The sequence below is a fragment of the Mya arenaria genome, chromosome 6 (genome assembly GCF_026914265.1).
Source record: "Mya arenaria isolate MELC-2E11 chromosome 6, ASM2691426v1".
In the NCBI taxonomy this organism is placed as follows: Eukaryota; Metazoa; Mollusca; class Bivalvia; order Myida; family Myidae; genus Mya; species Mya arenaria.
Window position 1 is genome coordinate 57,254,703 of NC_069127.1, and position 23,516 is coordinate 57,278,218.

The 23,516-nt window shown below is 36.2% G+C and overlaps 1 non-coding gene across 1 annotated transcript; it reads right to left on the reverse strand.

Moving 5' to 3' along the window:
• Positions 1–1,250: 1,250 nt before the first annotated feature.
• Trnah-gug (transfer RNA histidin (anticodon GUG)) lies at positions 1,251–1,327 on the reverse strand. Its single transcript has one exon. It is a non-coding gene; the product is annotated as a tRNA-His (tRNA).
• Positions 1,328–23,516: the final 22,189 nt, after the last annotated feature.

Here is a 23,516-nt window from a genome sequence, read left to right on the forward strand (position 1 = left end):
AACTTAGTGTTTACGCGAATGTCTCTGCATTCTAGCTAGTATGAAAATGCAAACTGTAAAACAATTCACTTAATTGAACCAAATTATGAAAACATGGAACTGGCGGTTGCTTTCGTCAAATGATATCTAAATGGATAAACCAGAGAAGCCGACCAGAGGAGAAATTAGTTTTACTAATTCCAAGAAATATTTTAAATATAAAACGTTTTACTTCAAACAGAACAAAAAATTAAACAATGTTTAATCTAATTTTAAATTTGTTCCTGTCAATGTTATAGTTTTTGCCATAGCTTTTTCCTAATTAAGATCCAAAATTTATGGTACATAATGCTTAAATTGTAATAATACCTTGTGCACATAAATCACGACTAATTAGCGAAGTCGGTCTTTACAAATCACAGATAAAATTCGAGCAAAAAAACGGGACCACTCTAAATTGCTATTTTGAGCAAAAAAGCAAGAAACAAATACGATGTCACCATCCAGAATATTGATGCGCTTCAACAATGGATGTGTACACATTGTGCACGAAGGGACGTCTGAAAATGTGACATTTAAAGAGATCAATTCTAAATAAAACGAAAGGAAAATAAGAGAATCGTTATTCAATTTTGTTCCGTCAGGCATTATAGACATTTTTATAGCTTGCATAAACTTAAAGAGAATGCTGATAAGATAAAAAAAAAAAAACGCACACTTAACAAAGAAGTAAAGTTTAAGTGACATTGTATTCATATAGCCGTCAACTGAATTGAAAAAGTAACGGAAACATGTACCAGTCATTTGCATGTCAATGGGCCGATTGTTCAGAATTTGTTGAAGTTAACAACTTTGTTAATGTCACCGTTGTTAACTTTCAAATCTTTATTTCTTTTTAGACTATTTCTTACCAGGTTCGAGCCTCTAATTTAAGATGTATATATGTTTTATCTAAATATATGAGCATGTTACATTGTCACCTTTATACGTGTTTTCTCTGTCACATCTCTTCCTGTATCTCCATCCATTCTTTCTTACCGATGGTGGTGTTAGTAGTTTATACTCCGGATCCCGCCGTGAGCACATTGAAGGGTCCCAGAGTGACAGTTCAACCACCGCACACCCATCCTGGGCAGACTATCAGGCGGTTAACCAGTACTAGGTGCCTTCACCTCTGCAAGGAACTGACAACTTCTGTACATGCCAGATGCAGTGGTACAGTGCGATTGGTCGTAAAAAGGATTTCATTACCAATCACTACAGAAGTGACCTGGTCCGCCCGGGAATCGAACCCGGGTTGTCCGATTCACAGTCCAACGCTCTACCGATTGAGCTAACCGGGCGGACCTTTCTTACCGATCTGTCTTCCTCCCATCATCATTCTCCCAGTTCCCTCCCATTTATTTCATCTCTCAATGTATCTCCATCCATTCTTTCTCACCGATCTGTCTTCCTCCCATCATCATTCTCCCATTCTCTCCCATTTCCTTCATCTCTCAATGTATCTCCATCCATTCTTTCTCACCGATCTGTCTTTCTCCCATCATCATTCTCCCATTTCTCTCCCACTTCCTTCATCTCTCAATGTATCTCCATCCATTCTTTCTCACCGATCTGTGTTTCTCCCATCATCATTCTCCCATTTCTCTCCCATTTCCTTCATCTCTTAAGGTATCTCAATCCATTCTTTCTTACCGGTCTGTCTTTCTCCCATCAGTATACTCCCATTTCTTTTCCATTTCCTCATCTCTCAATGTATCGCCATCCATTATTTCTCACCGATCTGTCTTTCTCCCATCATCATTCTCCCATTTCCTTCATCTCTCAATGTATCTCCATCCATTCTTTCTTACTGATCTGTCTTTCTCCCATCATCATTCTCCCATTTCCTTCATCTCTCAATGTATCTCCATCCATTCTTTCTTACTGATCTGTCTTTCTCCCATCATCATTCTCCCATTTCCTTCATCTCTCAATGTATCTCCATCCATTCTTTCTTACCGATCTGTCTTTCTCCCATCATCATTCTCCCATTTCCTTCATCTCTCAATGTATCTCCATCCATTCTTTCTTACCGATCTGTCTTTCTCCCATCATCATTCTCCCATTTCCTTCATCTCTCAATGTATCTCTATCCATTCTTTCTTACCGATCTGTCTTCCTCCCATTATCGTTCTCCCATTTTCCCAGCCATTACCTTCATCTCTCAATGTATCTCCATCCATTCTGTCTTACCGATCTGTCTTCCTCCCATTATCGTTCTCCCATTTTCCCAGCCATTACCTTCATCTCTCAATGTATCTCCATCCATTCTGTCTTACCGATCTGTCTTCCTCCCATTATCGATCTCCCATTTTCCCAGCCATTACCTTCATCTCTCAATGTATCTCCATCCATTCTGTCTTACCGATCTGTCTTCCTCCCATTATCGATCTCCCATTTTCCCAGCCATTACCTTTATCTATCCGATTTGATACCCCCCCCCCCCCCACCCCTTGTTCTCTCCTGTTCCCTACTTTTTCCCAGCATGAACTACCACCGCTTTCTTATCATCTCCTCCGTTCTGTTTCCTTTACCATGCATTAGCGGCTTCTTCCAAGTGTTATATTCATGTAAATTTAGTAGGAATCATGTATATACTAGTATATATACCTCACAAAAGACATGTTGTTAAGGCTACAATTTGCCACAATGCCAATGCGGGAAGGAACCTCAAACTAACAGAACTTTAAGAGCCCTTTTTTATTGATTTTTTGGGGTAGGGTCAGGAGCACACCCCCTAAGACGGACCCCCAATGTGTGCCTTCCCCCACTGAATTTAAATCCATGAGCCGCCAATGGTGAATCAGTTGTTGGGGAAAAAATGGCCACCCTTCGTGCTATCTGAGTTATTACCCATATCATAGCACACGTAAATAAATATAGCATTTCATAAGAAATATAATCACACAAAAACGCCGTATTGATGGACGCTATTGATCGTGTTAAGAAAGCAGTTGGTAGCATTCGGCGTTTAATTTGCGATAAAAATCGTTTTTTATTTATACAATAAAATCTTCAATCGAAAAATGAAGTCTCGAATCAGAAGAAAGTGCAGAGATTAATATAAAACTTTTACTTCAATTCATAAATGTAGATATAAAATTACTAGAAATTACGCTGTTTATTTCTCGGTCTTTTAATGGCCACTTTTACGCCACATAAATAAAATCATAAAATACGGCTGTTCACCCACTTGAGAAATCAAACTCATTTATTTTCATTTTAAGTCGAACTCTGGTATGTTTTTTTTTTTATTATAAACTTTTTAGTACAAAGTTATGCATGTCATGAACCCTTGTTTTGTATCAATGTGTGAAGCAACACTAATTGAAAGTGAATCTACCTCCAGACTTTTTATACTGGCAACTTTTTTACACCCACTTCGTCAATTCTTTTAATCGGGGTTGCTCCCCTTGTTTTTCATAACGAGGTAAAACTATAATACCAGAACATGATTAAAAGAGTGACGGACGGATAAAGGTTGTAAAGTAGACGAACAGACAGACGACAGACGAACATACAGACGGATAGACATACATACAAACGAACAGACAGACAGTCAGATAGACTGACAGACAGACGAACAGACAGACAGACAGACAGACGGACAGGCAGTCATACAGACAGAACGACAGACAGTCGTGCAGACAGAACGACAGTTGGGCGGAGATTCGGACAATGACCAAATATTTGAAAATTTCAATGATCATATCGACAGATTAAAATACCATACGATGCTTGCACGGACGGACGAAAGCACAGGTAAAATGGACAGACGGACAAAGACACAGACAAACTGACATTTCGATTCATTCATAATTAGTAATTTAACCATGTCTGCCACGCGTAATCGATTATGTTTGACAGGCATAGCTGTCTTCTTTGCTGTTCTCAATATTTGCTAAACAAACGTAGTAAAACCGGTAAAATAATAAAACCGCCATTATTTTCAAGTGGCACGCGACATTGAGCGCGTGCTGAAAATCTCGTCTGCAATCAATCGCGAGCCAAAACGCCTTCTTAAGTTTTATGTCATTGTATGTTTACAATTTCTTAAAGTAAATTTGAAAAAGGACATTTAAAAAAAAAACAGTTGGACAATAAATGTCAAACGGAATGGCACGTGCCCGTCACGTGACTTATGTCGGGTATTAAAATTAAGATTTTTTTTATTTAAATATTTAAGTGCACGGTTTTAATAGTTTGTACTTAATTCTTTGTCATATGGATGTATCATAAACGTAAAGAAAATTGAACAAGTATATATAAACCTACCTTTCACATTCGGTTGTAATACCTATGAAGGCCATTTTAGAGTAACTATGTCTGGAGGGAGGGGCGGTGGTATTTTACGGTAAGAGTATAAGTCATGTAAGATTGTCGACCAGTCATGGTGAACCGGCAGGAGGTAACCCTGGTAAGAGCTATTTTGGTTCTTAAACGGACACCTGTGTATAGCACTGTCTCACGGGATAACGTCCCTCAAGGAAGACGGTGACTTGTTTTTGTGCTGAAGCGGGGGATCGAACCTGCGACCCCTGGGGCCATGTTTACGAATATTCTGAAGTCCAAGTCTAACCTCAGACTCAGAAAAGCACTTCAATTAAACTAAAATGAATCATCTTTATTCCATCATATTGATTCAATTCGCTTTACAAAAATCAATATGATTAATTGTACAATTTCAAATAGAAACAAAATTGATCAAAATGTCATCATCAAAACTCAACTAGAAGGGAGGTTGCAATGAAATGGAGAGTTGCAGTTTCGCCACTTGAGATAAAACTCAGACTTAAGACTGTTCGTAATCGTCATGGTCACTGGACACTAGACAACAGAGCCGTCACATATTGCAATCGGGTGTATACGTGTATTTTTGGAAAGAAAGAAAAGAATTTGACAATTTGATTTTTCGAATAAATAAGATTATTCGTATTCACTTCGGTGCATAGTACATAAACTAATACATACAGCTATGCACATGTTTATAATTAGAATATACACTTACTGTATATTTGTGGACCAACGAGAATTGATTATATAATCACATGAGTATCAAAATTTGGCTTCGCCCTTATATTTTCCGTAGAACGTATACAATACAGTCAAACCCCGTTGGCTCGAACTCGCTTGTATCGAATTCCTCTTTGGCTCGAACTATATGTTAAGGACCAATTTCATTAATTTGCAGGTACACAATCCCGCTTGGCTCGAATTTTCCGAGGCTCGAGGTATTTTCGCCGGTCCCTTGGAGTTCGAGCCATCGGGGTTCGACTGTACACAACAACAATCAAATCTGTCAGTCAATTCTTTTTCATAAGAAAGCATATTCTATGTATTCAAAACATGTATACATAGAATATGCTTTCTTATGATAAAATAATATCAATTCGCTTATGAAGAGCAAAAAGCTTGTTATGAAATTTAAGAGATATTTAAAATCCATGTTGCGAATGCTTTTAGAGTTTATCTACTGAAAAACACTATTAAGTTTAACAAAATACCTATATCACAAAAAATATGTAAGTTGACTATGTTAGAATCAACATCGTAAACATTTGGTTGAAAATAAAATATTAAAGTAAAGAGCTTTGAAATAAAACTTATAAAAATTATGCTTTAAGTTCAAATATTTGGGATGGTTTATTAGTTTTAGTATAATTCCTCCAAATTACTGTTTATTGTTTTCGGTTCGTTACACGGTAAAAGTATATTTTATGGTAATACGAAACGAATTATAACACCAGAAAAGCGAAAAAAGTTAATTGAATTGCAAACAATTGAGAATAATATGCGAGACAAGAAAATTATTGCTAAAGTTGGCTAATAGAACACTTTCTTCTTGAAGTGGGGGTTAATGGAAGAAATTGTACGAAATGAACCGACTTGGTTTCGAGTACTTTTATGTTTTATTGCTTCGAATTTGTGAAATACGGCAAACTCATTTCTTTTTAAGATTAGAACAGAACTTAAAAATCACTTAACCGCGTTTGAAACCAAAACATAATCAAACGCGGCGACTTTGTTTGATAAAATTAAATTACAAGGATTTTTGTTTCTTGTTATTTGTTAGTCATTTTCGAAATAAGGGTTCAAAATATATGATAAATAGATTTTGAACTTATATATGGAGTATGATTTAAATGTTCGACTGTTTATATTGTTTAGAATGATAGGTCTGTCTGCATGTCTGCCCGCCTGTCTGCCTGCCCGCCCGTCCGTCCGACTATATTTTGGAAAACGAATTGACTGACAGATTTGATTGTTGTTGATTTTTTTAAAAGATAAGTAAATTAAATTGAAAATAGTTTTGAAGTTTTGGTGAAATTCGAACCTTAGAAGAAATGTGCGGCGTTACTAGAAACAGAAGCGCCCCCGACTGAGCTCTCTAGGAAACGTTAGCCAAAACGTCCTTCTGACGCCATAAGCTCGTAAGAATGCTGTGACACTGAACACTTACTTGCATGAAAAACATTTTCTATTGGTCCATAAATGATTGCATCCACTACACATTATAGTATGTATTTAAATATGCTTAAGAAAATATAAGCCTTCCGATGCACGAAGATGATCGGAAGAGCGAAGCCTTTCCTTCCTTACAAAATGTCGGCGCAATGGAAACCGTCTATATTTTATTTTAAACCTGGTTTCCACAGCAGGTCGGCTTCACCTTTACTACATTGGCGTATACCCCACCGACCGGTTGGTGTATTTTCCCCTCTTTTGGCATCGACATTCAGTTTTAAGTCACATGGGGATGTGATAGGGTCAAGTCATAATGCAGCCATTTATTTAGACTTAGACCTCCATAAACTCCGTGACGGTGTCAATCCATAATACAGCCACTATAGGGCGCGGGCAGACCTTTATAAACTCAACAACAACAACAACAACAACAACAACAACAAACTCCAAGACATCCAGACTGACAGAACATGTACATAGACGGCAACGTTTAAAAATGCGCTCTCACTTCAGGCCCTACGTTCTCTTCTGTAAAAGGTTAAAACTATACGCTATCATAAATATATTAAATGGAAGTAGGTAAACTGTCAGAAGGGGCCGGGATTGAATTATGTTCTAACACAATCTTATACAATTACAAAGATATCCTTTTTTCTTTTATCGCGTTTGAAACATCTTGATCTAAATGGACAGGGAATAAAAAAAAATGAGCAAAACGAAAAGAAAACAAAATCGGAAGGGTGTTGACAATTTTGTTAACAAGACTGAAATGTTTAGCGTGAAAAAGTTACAGTTGTCTTATGTAAAGCAACGACAATGTGACAAGATTTTTTTTACTATAATATGGACAAAAATATGACTTTTCTTGTCTTGTTACCAATATTTATTGCGCAAAAATGAGGCTTTTGAGTAATTACTGTATCATACGAACACATAACCTTAGTTTTGATGAATAAAAGTTTCCCGACATTTATCTGTTTACACAAAAATCTGTGTCAACAAGAAAACAAAACAAACATTTAGACGGATTTACAGTTGGATTTTTATTGGACTCAATCGATAACAACCAAGCATGGATCTTATCATCGACATTTTTACAAATTGTCATTATTGTCTAAAAACATGCACGATCTTAAAGCTGCACTCTCACTGATTGACTGTCATGACAACTTTTGTTATTCTTTTTGTCTTGGAATGAGACAAATTTTGCGTTAATGTCTGAAAATCAGTCATATAAGACTGCTGATCAAAGATCAGATTTCAATTTTAATATCTACGTTAAAAAATAATGTTTTATGGCTTAAAGAGTTACTAACGCTTTAAGAAAATGAAATTTTCGGCCCTTTTCCAAGCAATTGAGAGCTGTTCCAGTGTGAGTCTTATATGACTGGATTGAAAGCACTGATTCCAAAATCCGCTGATTCAGTGAAAAAAACATTTAATAATAATAAACAAAATTTATCAAATCGGTCAATCTGTGAGAGTGCAGCTTTAATGTATACGAAATAAATTTAAGCTTGTGATTTTATTAAGCCATTGGTGGTATTGATAAAAATATAAACTTTTAAGGAATCCGATGCTTCATTCGGAACTCCTCGGCCATTTCCCATTGTAAACAACCTCAGATTATGCCGGTACATCAGGAGAAGTAATTTGTAAACTTTTAAATAAAAGTTTAAGTTAATTGTAGTTTTTTACTGTTTATTTGCTATTATTAAGTTAATATTGATTGCCAGTGAAGTATATTATTGCATAAATAATTTAGATTTCGAAGAGTTTATTCATAAGTATAATGCTTAATTGAAAGAATGACGCGATCCACGTGCATAGTAGTTACGTGTAAAGATTTCTGACGTTGTAAACCGTCTATATACATCAGAAGTTGTTTTCGATGGAAAATAGCCGAGGGGTTCCGAATGCCGATGTACAACATTGGGAATTTTTTATGCCTGGTGACACTTATAATTTTGGTACCAATTGAATACTCTTATGTAAAATAAATGACCGGAAACAGATAACGGAAAAATATGGTAGTTTGTATTAATGTTTATTAGTTTATCTGAAATCGAAAGTTAATTTTAAACGATTTTTCAATGTTTCAATGTATTTTTGGCGGCCATCTTGGACGCCATCTTGGATTTTGGAGAATCCAGCACTTTGGGTCAAAACGAAATGTTGTTCCAATTTCTGCAGGCCCAAAAGAACAATTTGATGTATAAAAGTTACTGTTATCTGACGTAGACCGCTCTACCCCCTAAATCAGCAAAATATTCCAGTCCATTTGCTACACTAATATCTCATCCGCGTGTTTTCAATATTTGTATCGGTTTAATATACAGTCGAACCCCGTTGGCTCGAACTCTTAAGGACCGGCGAAAATACCTCGAGCCTCGGAAAATTCGAGCCAAGCAAGAATTCTCACCTTCAGTAAAAAGAATTACTGAAGTCCTTAACATCCAATACGAGTCAACGAGGAATTCGAGCCAATCGATATCGAGCCAACGGGGTATATAGATAGATTTCCTTTACATATTAAACCCTTAATATGATAAAAATTGATAAAGACTCACCGGACATCAAAATTTCCCATTATTATACTTGAGATACCTTAAAAATACATGTTTTTATGATGCTATCAATTTTTCAACTATCAAAGAAACAGTTAACATGAAATGTGAATTAAATCTTGTTATCGTTATTTATCATTTATGAAAATTGATTTTTATCTTTTTTTGTAACTGTCATGTTTTTAAAATACTCATTTATCATATGAGTTAATTATACATCTGCTTTCTGTAAAGAAAATCAAACAGTTTTGTTTTTTGCTGTTCTTCTGTCTATTGAAAGTGAGTTATTAAAGCAGCGGGATCGTCGTCGGAGGCGTCGGCGTTTGCCTCGTTTGATATAATCGTCAAGCAAAAACTGATTTTTTGACTTTAAGGTATGCGACCAAAATGAGTTATTTTTTTATATACGATGTGGAATAACGGCTGAAAAGGCTAATGTTGTTAAAACATGTAGCCCAACCCATTTGTTATTTTAGTTTGATTTGACTGTATGTATAGATTGTATGTGATATATACTGTTGGCAGAAAAGAACAATTAAACATGATTAAACTAGGAATCACGTGACTTTAAGTGGGTTCTTACATAGGTCACCACGGGTCATTAGTCACAGTTGACTTAGTGACGTTAATTTCTGAATACATTTTTGGACCGAATAAATATGAAAATATATCTTGGACTATGAAAGACTATTTTTTTTTTTATTCTACACTTGTCAACATATTTTTTTTGATTTTCTTGTATTTTAATGATTCGCAGGGGCAAGTCAATGATTCGACGATCGAGGGGGCGTATCTTAGGTGTGCAAACTTTCCAAGGAGCTCCTCCCTCAGAACCGAAATCCATTGTTTGTAAGTGTTGGCAGGGGGGGGGGGGGTATTGGGGTTTCTTCCCGAAGAACAATTCTTGTCCAAAAAGGTGCATTTTGGGCATATTTTACTAATTTTATCTCCTATATTGAAATAATAAGTAATCTTGGACGATATAAAAAAAAAATCATTATTTTTTTTTGTAGGGGGGGGGGCGGACGCCGGGTACCCCTGGATCCGCTAGTGATTCAATCATTGGCCAAAATTTCAACTTCGCGGTTATTTGAAGAACGACTCTGAAATTTCATACTTTTTCTATATAAATGTTATTAAGAAATTATCTTAGAAGTCACGTGATTTTACACCCTGGTGCTGGTGACCCCATACAATATAAATTTCATTTGAAAAATGTAATTAATTACTTTTTACTTATAAGTAATCACGGACCTTATAATAAATCCTTTTGTTTATTGGTCCTTGATGAAATATGTGTAAAATTAATCACCGCAGCCATGTAAATCATAAATAAGTTATTAAAGTTTGCAAATTACTCTTTAGCTCAGCTACACTCGGACGAAAATTCCAAATTCACAAATCTTTGAAGGCTTAAAAAAGAATGCAATATTATTTTCAGTAAAGAAATATATGTTATTTTTCTTTGTCTGCACATTAATTATGTGAATTATGGATAACAGGTGATCTGGTGTTATTTTGGTATCGTTTTAGTTACATATATGTATTTTGTTATATTTGATTTGCATTGTAACATGTATTATGTGCTGGAGGCCTTCTATTGAATAAACTTTTGTTCGTTCGTTTCGTTCGTTCGTTCGTTTCGTTCGTTCGTTTCGTTCGTTCGTTCGTTTGTTCGTTTAAAGGGGTTTCGTGTGCAGAAAAGGAAAATAGTCTTATTTTCATTTATTTTTTCATTATTTTTTGGCCATCGACGATTGCAAAATACGTCAACCTTAACGTCTGAGCTCAGTTGAAATAAAGTCTTAAGAGATACTATACAAACCGTTAGTCAGTAATTTAATGTTAAATGTACAGCTGGTCATTAATTTTACATACAAACGAATCCCGTTGGCTCGAATTCGCTTGGCTCGAATTCGCTTGGATCGAATTCCTCATTGGCTCGAACTCGATGAAAAGGACCGAATTCTTTAAACTGAAGGTAAGCGTTTCCGCTTGGCTCGATTTTTCCGAGGCTCGAGGTATTTTCGCTAGACCCTTCGAGTTCGAGACAACGGGGTTCGACTGTATTAGAAATCAGCCGTTAAAAATTCTTTAAACAAACATTAGATGGACTTATCGGGCATTCAAATTTAACATCAACGTTCTTGGGGCTATCAAAGCTGAATTTCTTAAATCGGTTTAGATTAACTTATATACAGTTTAGCTTAAAGCTACACTCTTACAGATTTACCGTTTTGACATTTTTTTTGTTGTCTTGGAACGAGCCATTTCTTGAGAAACTGCATGAACACCAATTATATAAGACTGCTGACAAAAAGTTAGATCGCAGATTTTTGTATTTAAGTTCAAAAATTGATGTTTTATGCATTTTTCTTAAACCATTGAGGAACGGTTTAAGCCATCAAACATTAATTTTCAAACGGAAATATGAAAATCTGCGATCTGATCTTTTGTCAGCAGCATTTAATCACTGGTTTGCAAATATTTACGCAAACTTTTGCTCTGAGCAAGACAAAAAAAATATAAAAAATAATAATTGTCAAAACGTTCAATCTGTGAGAGTGCAGCTTTAATATGACTCACAAAACGGTACGCTTCAAAATTGACATCAATGCAGTGCTTAATGAGAAAGGTTTTAAAGATGCATTAACATCGGTGAATACATGTTATAAACCATTCTTAAAGCTAATTCAATAGTAAACATCCTTTAAGGTAGATTAACCATTTCTGTGGTTTTAAATAACAAACGTAAATCACTGCGCCTTTGCTGTCTTCAAAACTATTTATTTTTTTATTTCATTTAATATACCCATTGAAAAACACGCATTCTCAAAATTCTGCACGATTAAAATTTAATTAACAATTCAATGGTCTTAATTCTTGTGAGTTTTGAAAAGTTTTATTCATCTAAAATGGCTCGCGCGCTCTGTTTATTTTGTAAAATCTGATGCGTAAACAACTCTCGTTCCAAATCTCGCCACGCGCCAGTCGCGTGCGCGGTAAAATTGTCGTCTGCGATGAAAGAGATGATGAATAATTTCGTTTGGCAATATATCACTTGTGAAAAATTACTTTTCGCTAGTTTGCGACAATTTGTGACAATTTATCTCTTTTATTTTAAGACATATGACTTCAACGTCACGCAACTGTAAACGATTGTTTTGCGATGAGTTTTTAATATGATTTGATATGTAAAGGTTGATTTCGTGGTTAACATTGAAGTAGAGGCTAAAAATATATATTTTACAGATATTGTGAATTAAGTTATTATAGCGTTAAATATTAAGCAATCCAGGGGCGGTCCAGGAATTTGCGTTGAGGGGGCGCACTTAGGGGAGAAGGGAACACTTTGGGACGATGATCAACTACTCACGGAACTTCTAACACAAAATATTTCTCTAGTGAGTCGGTTATTGAGCCTTAAGTTTGCGATTCGATTGAATTGAAATCAATTCTGAATTACCTTTGATACATCAGATAAAGAATATAAATTAACAAAACTAGAGAAAGAAAAAATGTCAATTAAAACTTTAAGTGTGTTTTTATAACTATGCTTGGTATATGTTTAATATTTTCGTATACGACTTCTTTTGTTTGAAAGTGTGTTATTGTTGTTGTTGTTGTTGTTGTTGTTGTTGTTGTTCCTGCTGCTGCTGCTGCTGCTGCTGCTGCTGCTGCTGCTGCTGCTGCTGCTGCTGCTGCTGCTGTTTGTTTTTTCATTGAATAAGACAAGGAAAATTGAATGAAATAAAAATATAAACAACAACTATTTATTTGGAATTTGCGCACTTCTTTAATTTAATGGCATAGTTGTTTTACCTAAACTTACTAAATAAAACAACAACATATTGTATTTGTTTTATACATGTTTTAATTACTGGTATAATGCAGCGATAAATCATAAATGAGAAACAGCTGGCCCTTGTATCTCGAAACTTTTTTAACGACACAATTTTAAGTAGCTTATTTCATTAAGCCAAATTATTTACTTAATCGTGATTTTACTAAATGAAAAATAGCCAATTATGACAAGCATACTAATTATTTCCCTTTTAAAGTTCAAAATATCTTAAGATTGTAAATAAGGCAAAACTCATACCAAAACAAAGAGTGAGCGTAGCTTAATCCTGTTATAAGGAACTTGAGATGTTTTGAGAAATTGGGGCCGGAAGGGAGACTTTACCTTGCTTACTTATTAATTCTGTAAATCTATGATTCTAAATTGCGAGTGCAGGGGCGTAGCCAGGCTTTACTAAATGTTACGCACGAAAGGGGGCGGATGCGGGAAGGGGAATATCCCTGTAGTCGGTTGGGGGTTCGGGGGGCTTCCCCAGGGATAAAATAGAAAATGGAACTACCATGTTGAGCTCTGAGGTGTATTTGGGGGGATTTATAGATTCGAGGCTGCCGACTTTGTAGTAATCAAGTGATTGATATAGACTCAGTAAGCTATCTAGCACAGAGAAGCAATGCTTACTTAAACTGATATTTATTTTATTCTGATATCGTTTTTCGCTTAGCCTTCGATTTTGATGCCATTTTTGGCCCTATTTTGTTTTGTTTTTCATTTTTCAAATTGATGTTACGCACATGCGTAAAAGCGTAACGCTGGCTACGCCCCTGGAGTGTATGTCGATATAAAATATTTTGATCTTTAACTGTTACAGTATGTTTTTGCATCCGTATGCATGTGCAGGTGTTTTCTGTAATTGTGTGAGACTAAACAAATATTTCTTAAACCAAATTGTCAAGCTAATAAGAAAGTTTATTACTCTTAATTCCCTTGAAGATACGAACATTTAATGCACGCGCTTTTACAGACACAATATTTGATTACACAAAATATTTTTTTTCGAAGCACTGGTTCAACTGAGACTAAATCTTAATGCAATTATAATTAGAAACGCAACCTTTTTTAAAACTTTTATAACTTCACTTTGCACTTTGCATTTTGTGTTTTAAGATTTATTTAAAACAGACAACAAGAAAGCTGCAACATTTACATTTATAATTCATAAAGAATTTTAGACGTGGCGTCTTTTCTGGGATTTATAACTAAAGGTCACTGCATACGGAATCAATAAAAGGCTAAGGTCGCAGGAATTAAAAGTTCTAGTTTTGCCTTTTCATAATACATTGTTCCAGCTATGGTATTATTTTCTCATTTTCACAAAATTAATTGAAACAAGTGCTTCCTGGTGGCGTTTATTGATCTCGATGCATAATTCCAAGCGTTTGTTCCATTATGATCAGATCCAGATGCATTTGCGCAATAAGATGCATTAAAATGCATTTTCAAGCGTCTTAAAGATTCTGAACAGTCCTACCCAGGTGCACGCTCGCACAACTTTACAGATAATTACATCATGTACGCCCGCATGTCCTAAGAGGTCATTTGCTTTTAGTATTCCCCAATACACCTCCTTCAATTTAAAATCTAGTTAACAAATCAACGAAATTGAAAATGAAAATTTGACAAACATTTAGACTGGGGTCAGAACGGGTCACTAGTCTAAGAAGACGATGTCATACATCTTCCATAGCAGACGACTATGGAGTCGACGCCGAGACCGAATCTGTTAATAGGTTTAAATTTACATACAGCTGCGGAAATTTTCAACATTTTATCATCTAGTCACGTGATTCTAAAATTATGCAACGTCTCTTTAAAGTGACATCGTATTTTAAGGATTTTAATGACAATCCATGATCCGTGAGCTAGGAAAACACGAAAGTGATCGACTTTGAAACTTAAGTAGCGATGTAAAGTTGTAAGGAAAATAAAATGGGGAGGTGTGATACCCTTGTATTTTCACCGCCTTGATATTTGGTCCAGACTAAATACCCCTCGAGCGACCGTCATGACCTGTCTATGAATGTTGGGTGCCGAAAGTACAAGTAGACTAGTTAACATTTCGAAAGTAGGCCGTTTTTAGTTGTATGGGCCTATTCAGTTCAGGGATATGTGTCATGCCTAGCCACCAGCATTAAATCATCGGTATACGGAATGTGTATATCTTTGGCACCAGATGTATACAATTATATTCCCAGTTTTTAACATCGATGTGTGCCCTCCAAGCCTCGTCACATTTTTCTTCCCTGTATCGCCTTATTTAAAGTACTTTCGCCCCCAAACCGCTTCCTCATCCCTTTTTCCTTCACTCCAGCCATCTTCACTCCGTTTGCTTTCATATTCCCCTTCTCTTCATGCCTCCCCGTCCTTGGCCCTGATTACCTCGCCCCATCGTTCCCTTAATTTCATTTCATATACTCTTCCTGTCAGTATGTCTTCCGCCAGGCGTCCGCCATGTTCCTCCCACACCCCGTCAACCTCCTGTCATTTGTATTTCCTCCATATCTCTATCTCTTTAGTCTCCCCACTCCACCTGCCCCACCCCACCCCCCTAGGTCCGCCTAACATCCTTTTCACCCGTCTATGCGCTTCATTTATTTCATTTCTTTATCCCAATGTCTCTCTAAACTTCCCTTATAAATCATTCCCTTATATCCAGATTTTCTTTATTTGCCCTCTAACATTCCCATGATCTCCCATTTCCTCATCTTTCTTTTATTTTATTTAATTGCCTACCCTTCTTTCACTTTCCATCTCTCATCATTAAATCGAAATGAAAGATATAATCAAGGTTACTTCAGCAACACAATACAACGCCAAGGTAAAATCTGCAACAAAACGTATTGTCAATAATGTTACATAATCAACAAAGTACAATGTCAAAGTAATAACAGGAACAAATTGCAACGTCGATGTAACATCGGCAACAAAATGCATTTTCACGGCTACATCATCTTGAGTATGCAAAGTCAAGGTTACATCAACAACAACATACATTATAAAGGTTACATCATTTTGAGTATACAAGGTCAAGGTTACATCATTTTGAGTATGCAAGGTCAAGGTTACATTATCAGCAACATACATTGTCAAGGAAACAACACCAACAAGACAATTTTTCAATGTAACATCATCAACAAAAACCAATATCTAGGTAACACCATCAAAAAAACAAATGTCAAGGTTACATCAGGAACAAACTACACTGTCAAGGTTACATCAGGAACAAATTAAAATGTCAATTTCATCAGGAACATAATAAATTGTCAAGGTTACATCAGGAACAAACTACATTGTCAAGGTTACTTCAGGAACAAACTACACTGTCAAGGTTGCATCAGGAACAAACTACATTGTCAAGGTTACATTAGGAACATACTACATTGTCAAGATTACATCAGGAACAAATTAAAATGTCAATTTCATCAGGAACATACTACATTGTCAAGGTTACATCAGGAACAAACTACATTGTCAAGGTTACTTCAGGAACAAACTACACTGTCGAGGTTGCATCAGGAACAAACTACAATGTCAAGGTTACTTCAGGAACAAACTACACTGTCGAGGTTGCATCAGGAACATACTACATTGTCAAGGTTACATCAGGAACAAACTACACTGTCAAGGTTGCATCAGGAACATACTACATTGTCAAGGTTACATCAGGAACAAACTACTTTGTCAAGGTTACTTCAGGAACAAACTACACTGTCGAGGTTGCATCAGGAACATACTACATTGTCAAGGTTACATCAGGAACAAACTACATTGTCAAGGTTACATCAGGAACAAACTACATTGTCAAGGTTACTTCAGGAACAAACTACACTGTCAAGGTTGCATCAGGAACAAACTACATTGTCAAGGTTACATCAGGAACAAACTACATTGTCAAGGTTACATCAGGAACAAACTACATTGTCAAGGTTACTTCAGGAACAAACTACACTGTCAAGGTTGCATCAGGAACAAACTACATTGTCAAGGTTACATTAGGAACAAACTACATTGTCAAGGTTACATCAGGAACAAACTACATTGTCAAGATTACACCAGAAACACGCTTAAACGTCAAGGTTACTTAAGGAACTAACTACACTGTCAAGGTTACATCAGGAACAAACTACAATGTCAAGGTTACACCAGAAACACGCTTAAACGTCAAGGTTACTTCAGGAACTAACTACACTGTCAAGGTTACATCAGGAACAAACTACAATGTCAAGGTTACTTAGGAAAAAACAACAATGTCAAGGTTACACCAGGAACAATCTACATTGTCAAGACTACACCAGGAAGACACTTCAACGTCAAGGCTACTTCAGGAACAAACTACAATATCAAGGTTACATCAGGAACAAACTACAATGTCAAGGTTACATCAGGAACAAACTACAATGTCAATGCTACTTCAGCAACAAACTACAATGTCAAGGTTACACCAGGAACAAACTACAATGTCAAGGCTACTTCAGCAACAAACTACAATGTCAAGGTTACACCAGGAACAAACTACAATGTCAAGGTTACTTCAGCAACAAACTACAATGTCAAGGTTACACCAGGAACAAACTACAATGTCAAGGTTACATCAGGAACAAACTACAATGTCAAGGTTACATCAGGAACAAACTATAATGTCAAGGCTACTTCAGCAGCAAACTGCAATGTCAAGGTTACATCAGGAACAAACTACAATGTCAAGATTATTTAGAAACATACTCCTTTGTCAAGGTTACACCAGGAACAATCAACATCGTCAAGGTTACTTCAGCAACAAATTACAATGTCAAGGTTACATCAAGAACAAATAAAATGTCAAGATTACTTCAGCAACAAACTCCATTGCCAAGGTTACACCAGGAACAATCTACATTTTCAAGGCTACTTCAGGAACAAACTACAATGTCAAGGCAACATCAGGAACAAACTACAATGTCAAGGCTACTTCAGGAACAAACTACAATGTCAAGGCAACATCAGGAACACACTTCAACGTCAAGGCTACTTCAGGAACACACTTCAACGTCAAGGCAACATCAGGAACAATCTACAATGTCAAGGCAACATCAGGAACACACTTCAACGTCAAGGCTACTTCAGGAACAAACTACAATGTCAAGGCAACATCAGGAACTTCGGACTCCACACACTTAGACCACCCTAATTGCGTTCATACCCCGATAATGACATCAACCCCGCAATTCATTCCTTAAATATCAACAAGATCATTTGTGTTACAAAATACAACGTCAAGGTTACATCGGCAATTGATCAGGAACAAAAAAGTCCAGAATGTGCACCCAAAAAGAGACTAATGTCATGGTTACGTCATTAGCAAAACCCGTTTTAAACTATAATGAGTTATTTAAAGATGCACTTATTTCTAAATAAGCAGTACCACCATTAATACTGTAATTAATTTTCCAAAAAGGATGAATAATATATCGAAAACAATGGTTCTTATGAAGGATATCGTGTTCAATTTGAAAGAAAGGTGCATAAAACACGATATTTCACCTTTTGAGACGATCGTTGATTTCCGTAAATCTTTTAGGACCCACCAGTCATTTAATATGTGTGCGTTTTCAGTTAAATAAACGGTTACAATCTTGTTATCAGTAAATGATATTTTCCATAAACGCATTATTTATTAAGTAGTTTAAGGTTAATCACTCAAAATTTATGTTTGTTATATTGATTATAAATAGGAGGATCACTTTAAGACAAATACGGTATCCACAACTATTATAAAATGACCAGTGCACCCTTTATTCGTTGCAAAAGCGCACACCTGTGAAGTGAGTGATAGGGGGTATTTGTCAAAACAAGTGACACGGGCTGACCATAAATCGAACCGCTTCGCACGCGTCATTTTCAATACATCAATGTCGATATTGTTGAATATGAAGATCACGTTATTGCATTAGTATTAGATTGCAGGGAATGGCTGACACTTGAACCAATTTCATTATCTACGACTTCGGGGCTTTAATCAACAGAATCGTCGCAAAAAGTGACAACTTGAGCTCCGCTATCGATGTCGCGTGCCTATTTATCAAGCACGGGACCAGCGTCAGCCAAATATCTGACGTTACAATCAATATAGGAGGCATTTAACCACCCAATATTAGAAAGTTTATCCGTAACTCATCCCACGGAACATATCTTCTATCCATTAAGGTATCATAAATGTTTACTTAAATTGATTAACAATAAACCTAGGTGTTGAATTCGCTATTAAGCTTACACCATTTTGCAATTCCTTTATTGAAAAACGACGAAGGCCATGAGAAATAAATGAATTTTATATGAGTTTAATATAGTTTAAAAATCTGGCATTTTAATCTCCCTGTTATGATTTACAGCTACGTGTATTTACACATGTCCAAGTTTTATGAAGAAAAACTAAATAGTTGAGACTGATGGCATTTATGTGCCCACAATATCGTGGGCTCGGGTGTTTACCCTGCTTACCCAGGTGAAAGCCTGGAATACTTTAAGCCCATCTCAGGTCAGCGGCTTGTTTTAAAGCTTTGCAGTGTAATACTAGGAATTTACCCCCCTGGTGACTTTAATAACTAAACGGTGTCTTTCTTTATTCTATTGATTTCTTAACTTCGTGCGTACGATATCGGTCATACTAGTACGAACAATACATGCGATAATTAGTTCTTCATATTATACAAACGTATCACTAATATAGGATATCCCCCCAGCAGCCCCCATCCCTCCCCCAGGGTCCTCGGGAGTTTTCGGAAATCAAAAAAGGATGGTGTCCGCGGTACGCAGAATAGCGGTACGCAAACGCGGTGCGCAGAAATAAGAAAATTGGCATTATTTGGCATGCAATATTTATAATATTTGTTGCTAAGGATTTGGGAAAGAAAGGAAGGAGAATTCAGGACGCAAGGGGGGTGGGGGCTCTGAAAGATATCTTTAACTGACGACTTGAATATTCCCGAAATGTTTACTTAACGTTTTGTAGTTTGGTTTAAGGATCGAACGTTTGCCAACAACAACAAAACAACACCACCACCACCACCACCAACAACAACAACAACAACAACAATATCAACGACGACGACAACAACGACAACGACCTAGTCTATGTATATTCTCTTTAAATCACATTAATGAATCAACCCTCTTATTAACTAAAATATTAACTGAATGTAACATAGCGTCGCTTATATGTATTATATCGGTCGTATTCACTGAAATTCGGTCCAGTTAAAGCGACGCACTCATAGACATGTTGTTAACAATTTGGGAAATGGTTGAAGGTTGTTAGTATGTACTTGAGAATAGTTTGATATGACACAGTCGAATGACCATTTATTCTGTGTAAGTAGTACATACTAACAACCTTTAACCCTTTTAGTGGTCTACATTTAATTGTGTAGACTACCTACTGAACAGGCCAGCCACTGTTAATATATATCGTTTCACTTGATTAAAATCAATAACGACTGACTGCTGAGTTACTGAAATAAAGGTATTGGGAAGATTGAGAATACTGCCTTCTTATTAGACAAAATGTAATGTTGACCACTTACTTATATAATTGCTCTATTTGAATTGATATCAAAGCTCGATGTCATCACCATTAAAACGTGAGGGTCTCTTTAAATTTGAGAAATACGAGTATAGCGGGTAATTTACGACCGGTGGCATTTTGCTTAAAGCGATATATAGTTTTGTTAAAGCATAATAATTTATTCTAGCAAGAGTGTGCATCTTAAATGAAATATTTTTATTACCTATGTGTGAAATATTACGCATGGAAGCAACCGAAAAATGCGTGATTGATGTGTATAGGGGTGAAGTAGATGTACAATTATTCTCCCTCATAGAAATCTTTTTATTCTGATTTAATTTCTATTGCCACGCGACAAGTTTCAGGTCTAGATTGAAGAGATGAATGCATGATAAATACTATGAATTTTATTCAAACCGTCCATTTGATAAAATAGCTAGTTTTCGTATGTCAATGTATACATATGAGATGCAATCCATCAAATTAGAAAAGTGTATTTATTTAGACATACTGTAGTGTTTTCAATTGGAGTTTTAGGGAACATTTTATTCAGGATCTGTTTAAGCTTTTGTGCTGCTTTATTTTGTGATTAATGTGAAATGAATACGAGATTATTTTGTTAAGATTCACCTCTTGACAGGGGTATAAATCTTACTATTTTTCTTAAGTTCTATCTTTGCAAAACTGTTTTAGAATTGTTAGTTTCGTCTCACTAACACTTTTGAAATGTAAATTAACGGTAACAAAAAACCGAAGTGACAACACCACCATCTTCCGTAACAATTACGGTATGTATTACTTTACATATTCTAGTATGGAAGCGTATATGGTATGCATTAATGCTAAAATAAATGTAGTATGGAAACGCATATGGTATAAACTGACGCTGTGATCGTGTAGTATGGAAACGTACATGGTATATACTGATGTTGTGGAAATGCAGTATGGAAACATATATTGTATATACTGAAACTATGATCATGTTGTATGGAAACGTATTTGATATTAACTGAAGCTGGGATTATGTAGTATGAGAGCATATATGGCTTATACTGATGCTGGGATTATGTAGTATGAGAGCATATATGGCTTATACTGATGATGGTCTCATGTAGTATGGAAACGCATATGGTATATACTGATGCTGCGATCATGCAGTATGGAAGCGATTATGGTATATACTGATGCTGCGATCATGCAGTATGGAAGCGATTATGGTATATACTGATGCTGGGATTATGTAGTGTGAGAGCGTATATGGTATATACTGATGCTGGGATTATGTAGTGTGAGAGCGTATATGGTATATACTGATGCTGGGATTATGTAGTATGAGAGCGTATATGGTATATACTGATGATTGGATTGTGTAGCATGAGAGCGTTTATGGTATATACTGATGCTGGGATTATGCAGTATGGAAGCGATTATGGTATATACTGATGCTGGGATCATGTAGTGTGAGAGCGTATATGGTATATACTGATGCTGGGATCATGTAGTGTGAGAGCGTATATGGTATATACTGATGCTGCGATCATGCAGTATGGAAGCGATTATGGTATATACTGATGCTGGGATCATGTAGTGTGAGAGCGTATATGGTATATATTGATGCTGGGATTATGTAGTATGAGCGCGTATACGGTATATACTGATGCTGGGATCATGCAGTATGAGAGCGTTTATGGTATATACTGATGCTGGGATCATGTAGTGTGAGAGCATATATGGCATATACTGATGCTGCGATCATACAGTATGGAAGCGATTCTGGTTTATACTGATGCTGGGATTATGTAGTGTGAGAGCGTATATGGTATATACTGATGCTGGGATTATGTAGTATGGAAGCGATAATGGTATATACTGATGCTGCGATCATGCAGTATGGAAGCGATTATGGTATATACTGATGCTGCGATCATGCAGTATGGAAGCGATTATGGTATATACTGATGCTGGGATCATGTAGTGTGAGAGCGTATATGGTATATACTGATGCTGGGATTATGCAGTATGGAAGCGATTATGGTATATACTGATGCTGGGATTATGTAGTATGAGAGCGTATATGGTATATACTGATGCTGGGATTATGCAGTATGGAAGCGATTATGGTATATACTGATGCTGGGATCATGTAGTGTGAGAGCGTATATGGTATATATTGATGCTGGGATTATGCAGTATGGAAGCGATTATGGAATATACTGATGCTGGGATTATGTAGTATGGAAGTGTATATGGTATATACTGATGCTGGGTTTATGAAGTATGGAAGTGTATATGGTATATACTGATGCTGGGATTATGTAGTATGGAAGTGTATATGGTATATACTGATGCTGGGATTATGTAGTATGAGAGCGTATATGGTATATACTGATGCTGGGATTATGTAGTATGAGAGCGTATATGGTATATACTGATGCTGGGATTATGTAGTATGGAAGCGATTATGGTATATACTGATGCTGGGATCATGTAGTGTGAGAGCGTATATGGTATATACTGATGCTGGGATTATGTAGTATGGAAGTGTATATGGTATATACTGATGCTGGGATTATGTAGTGTGAGAGCGTATATGGTATATACTGATGCTGGGATTATGTAGTATGGAAGTGTATATGGTATATACTAATGCTGGGATTATGTAGTATGGAAGTGTATATGGTATATACTGATGCTGGGATTATGTAGTATGGAAGTGTATATGGTATATACTGATGCTGGGATTATGTAGTATGAGAGCGTATATGGTATATACTGATGCTGGGATTATGTAGTATGGAAGTGTATATGGTATATACTAATGCTGGGATTATGTAGTATGGAAGTGTATAAAGTATATACTGATGCTGGGATTATGTAGAATGAGAGCGTATATGGTATATACTAATGCTGGGATTATGTAGTATGGAAGTGTATATGGTATATACTGATGCTGGGATTATGTAGTATGGAAGTGTATATGGTATATACTGATGCTGGGATTATGTAGTATGGAAGTGTATATGGTATATACTGATGCTGGGATTATGTAGTATGGAAGTGTATA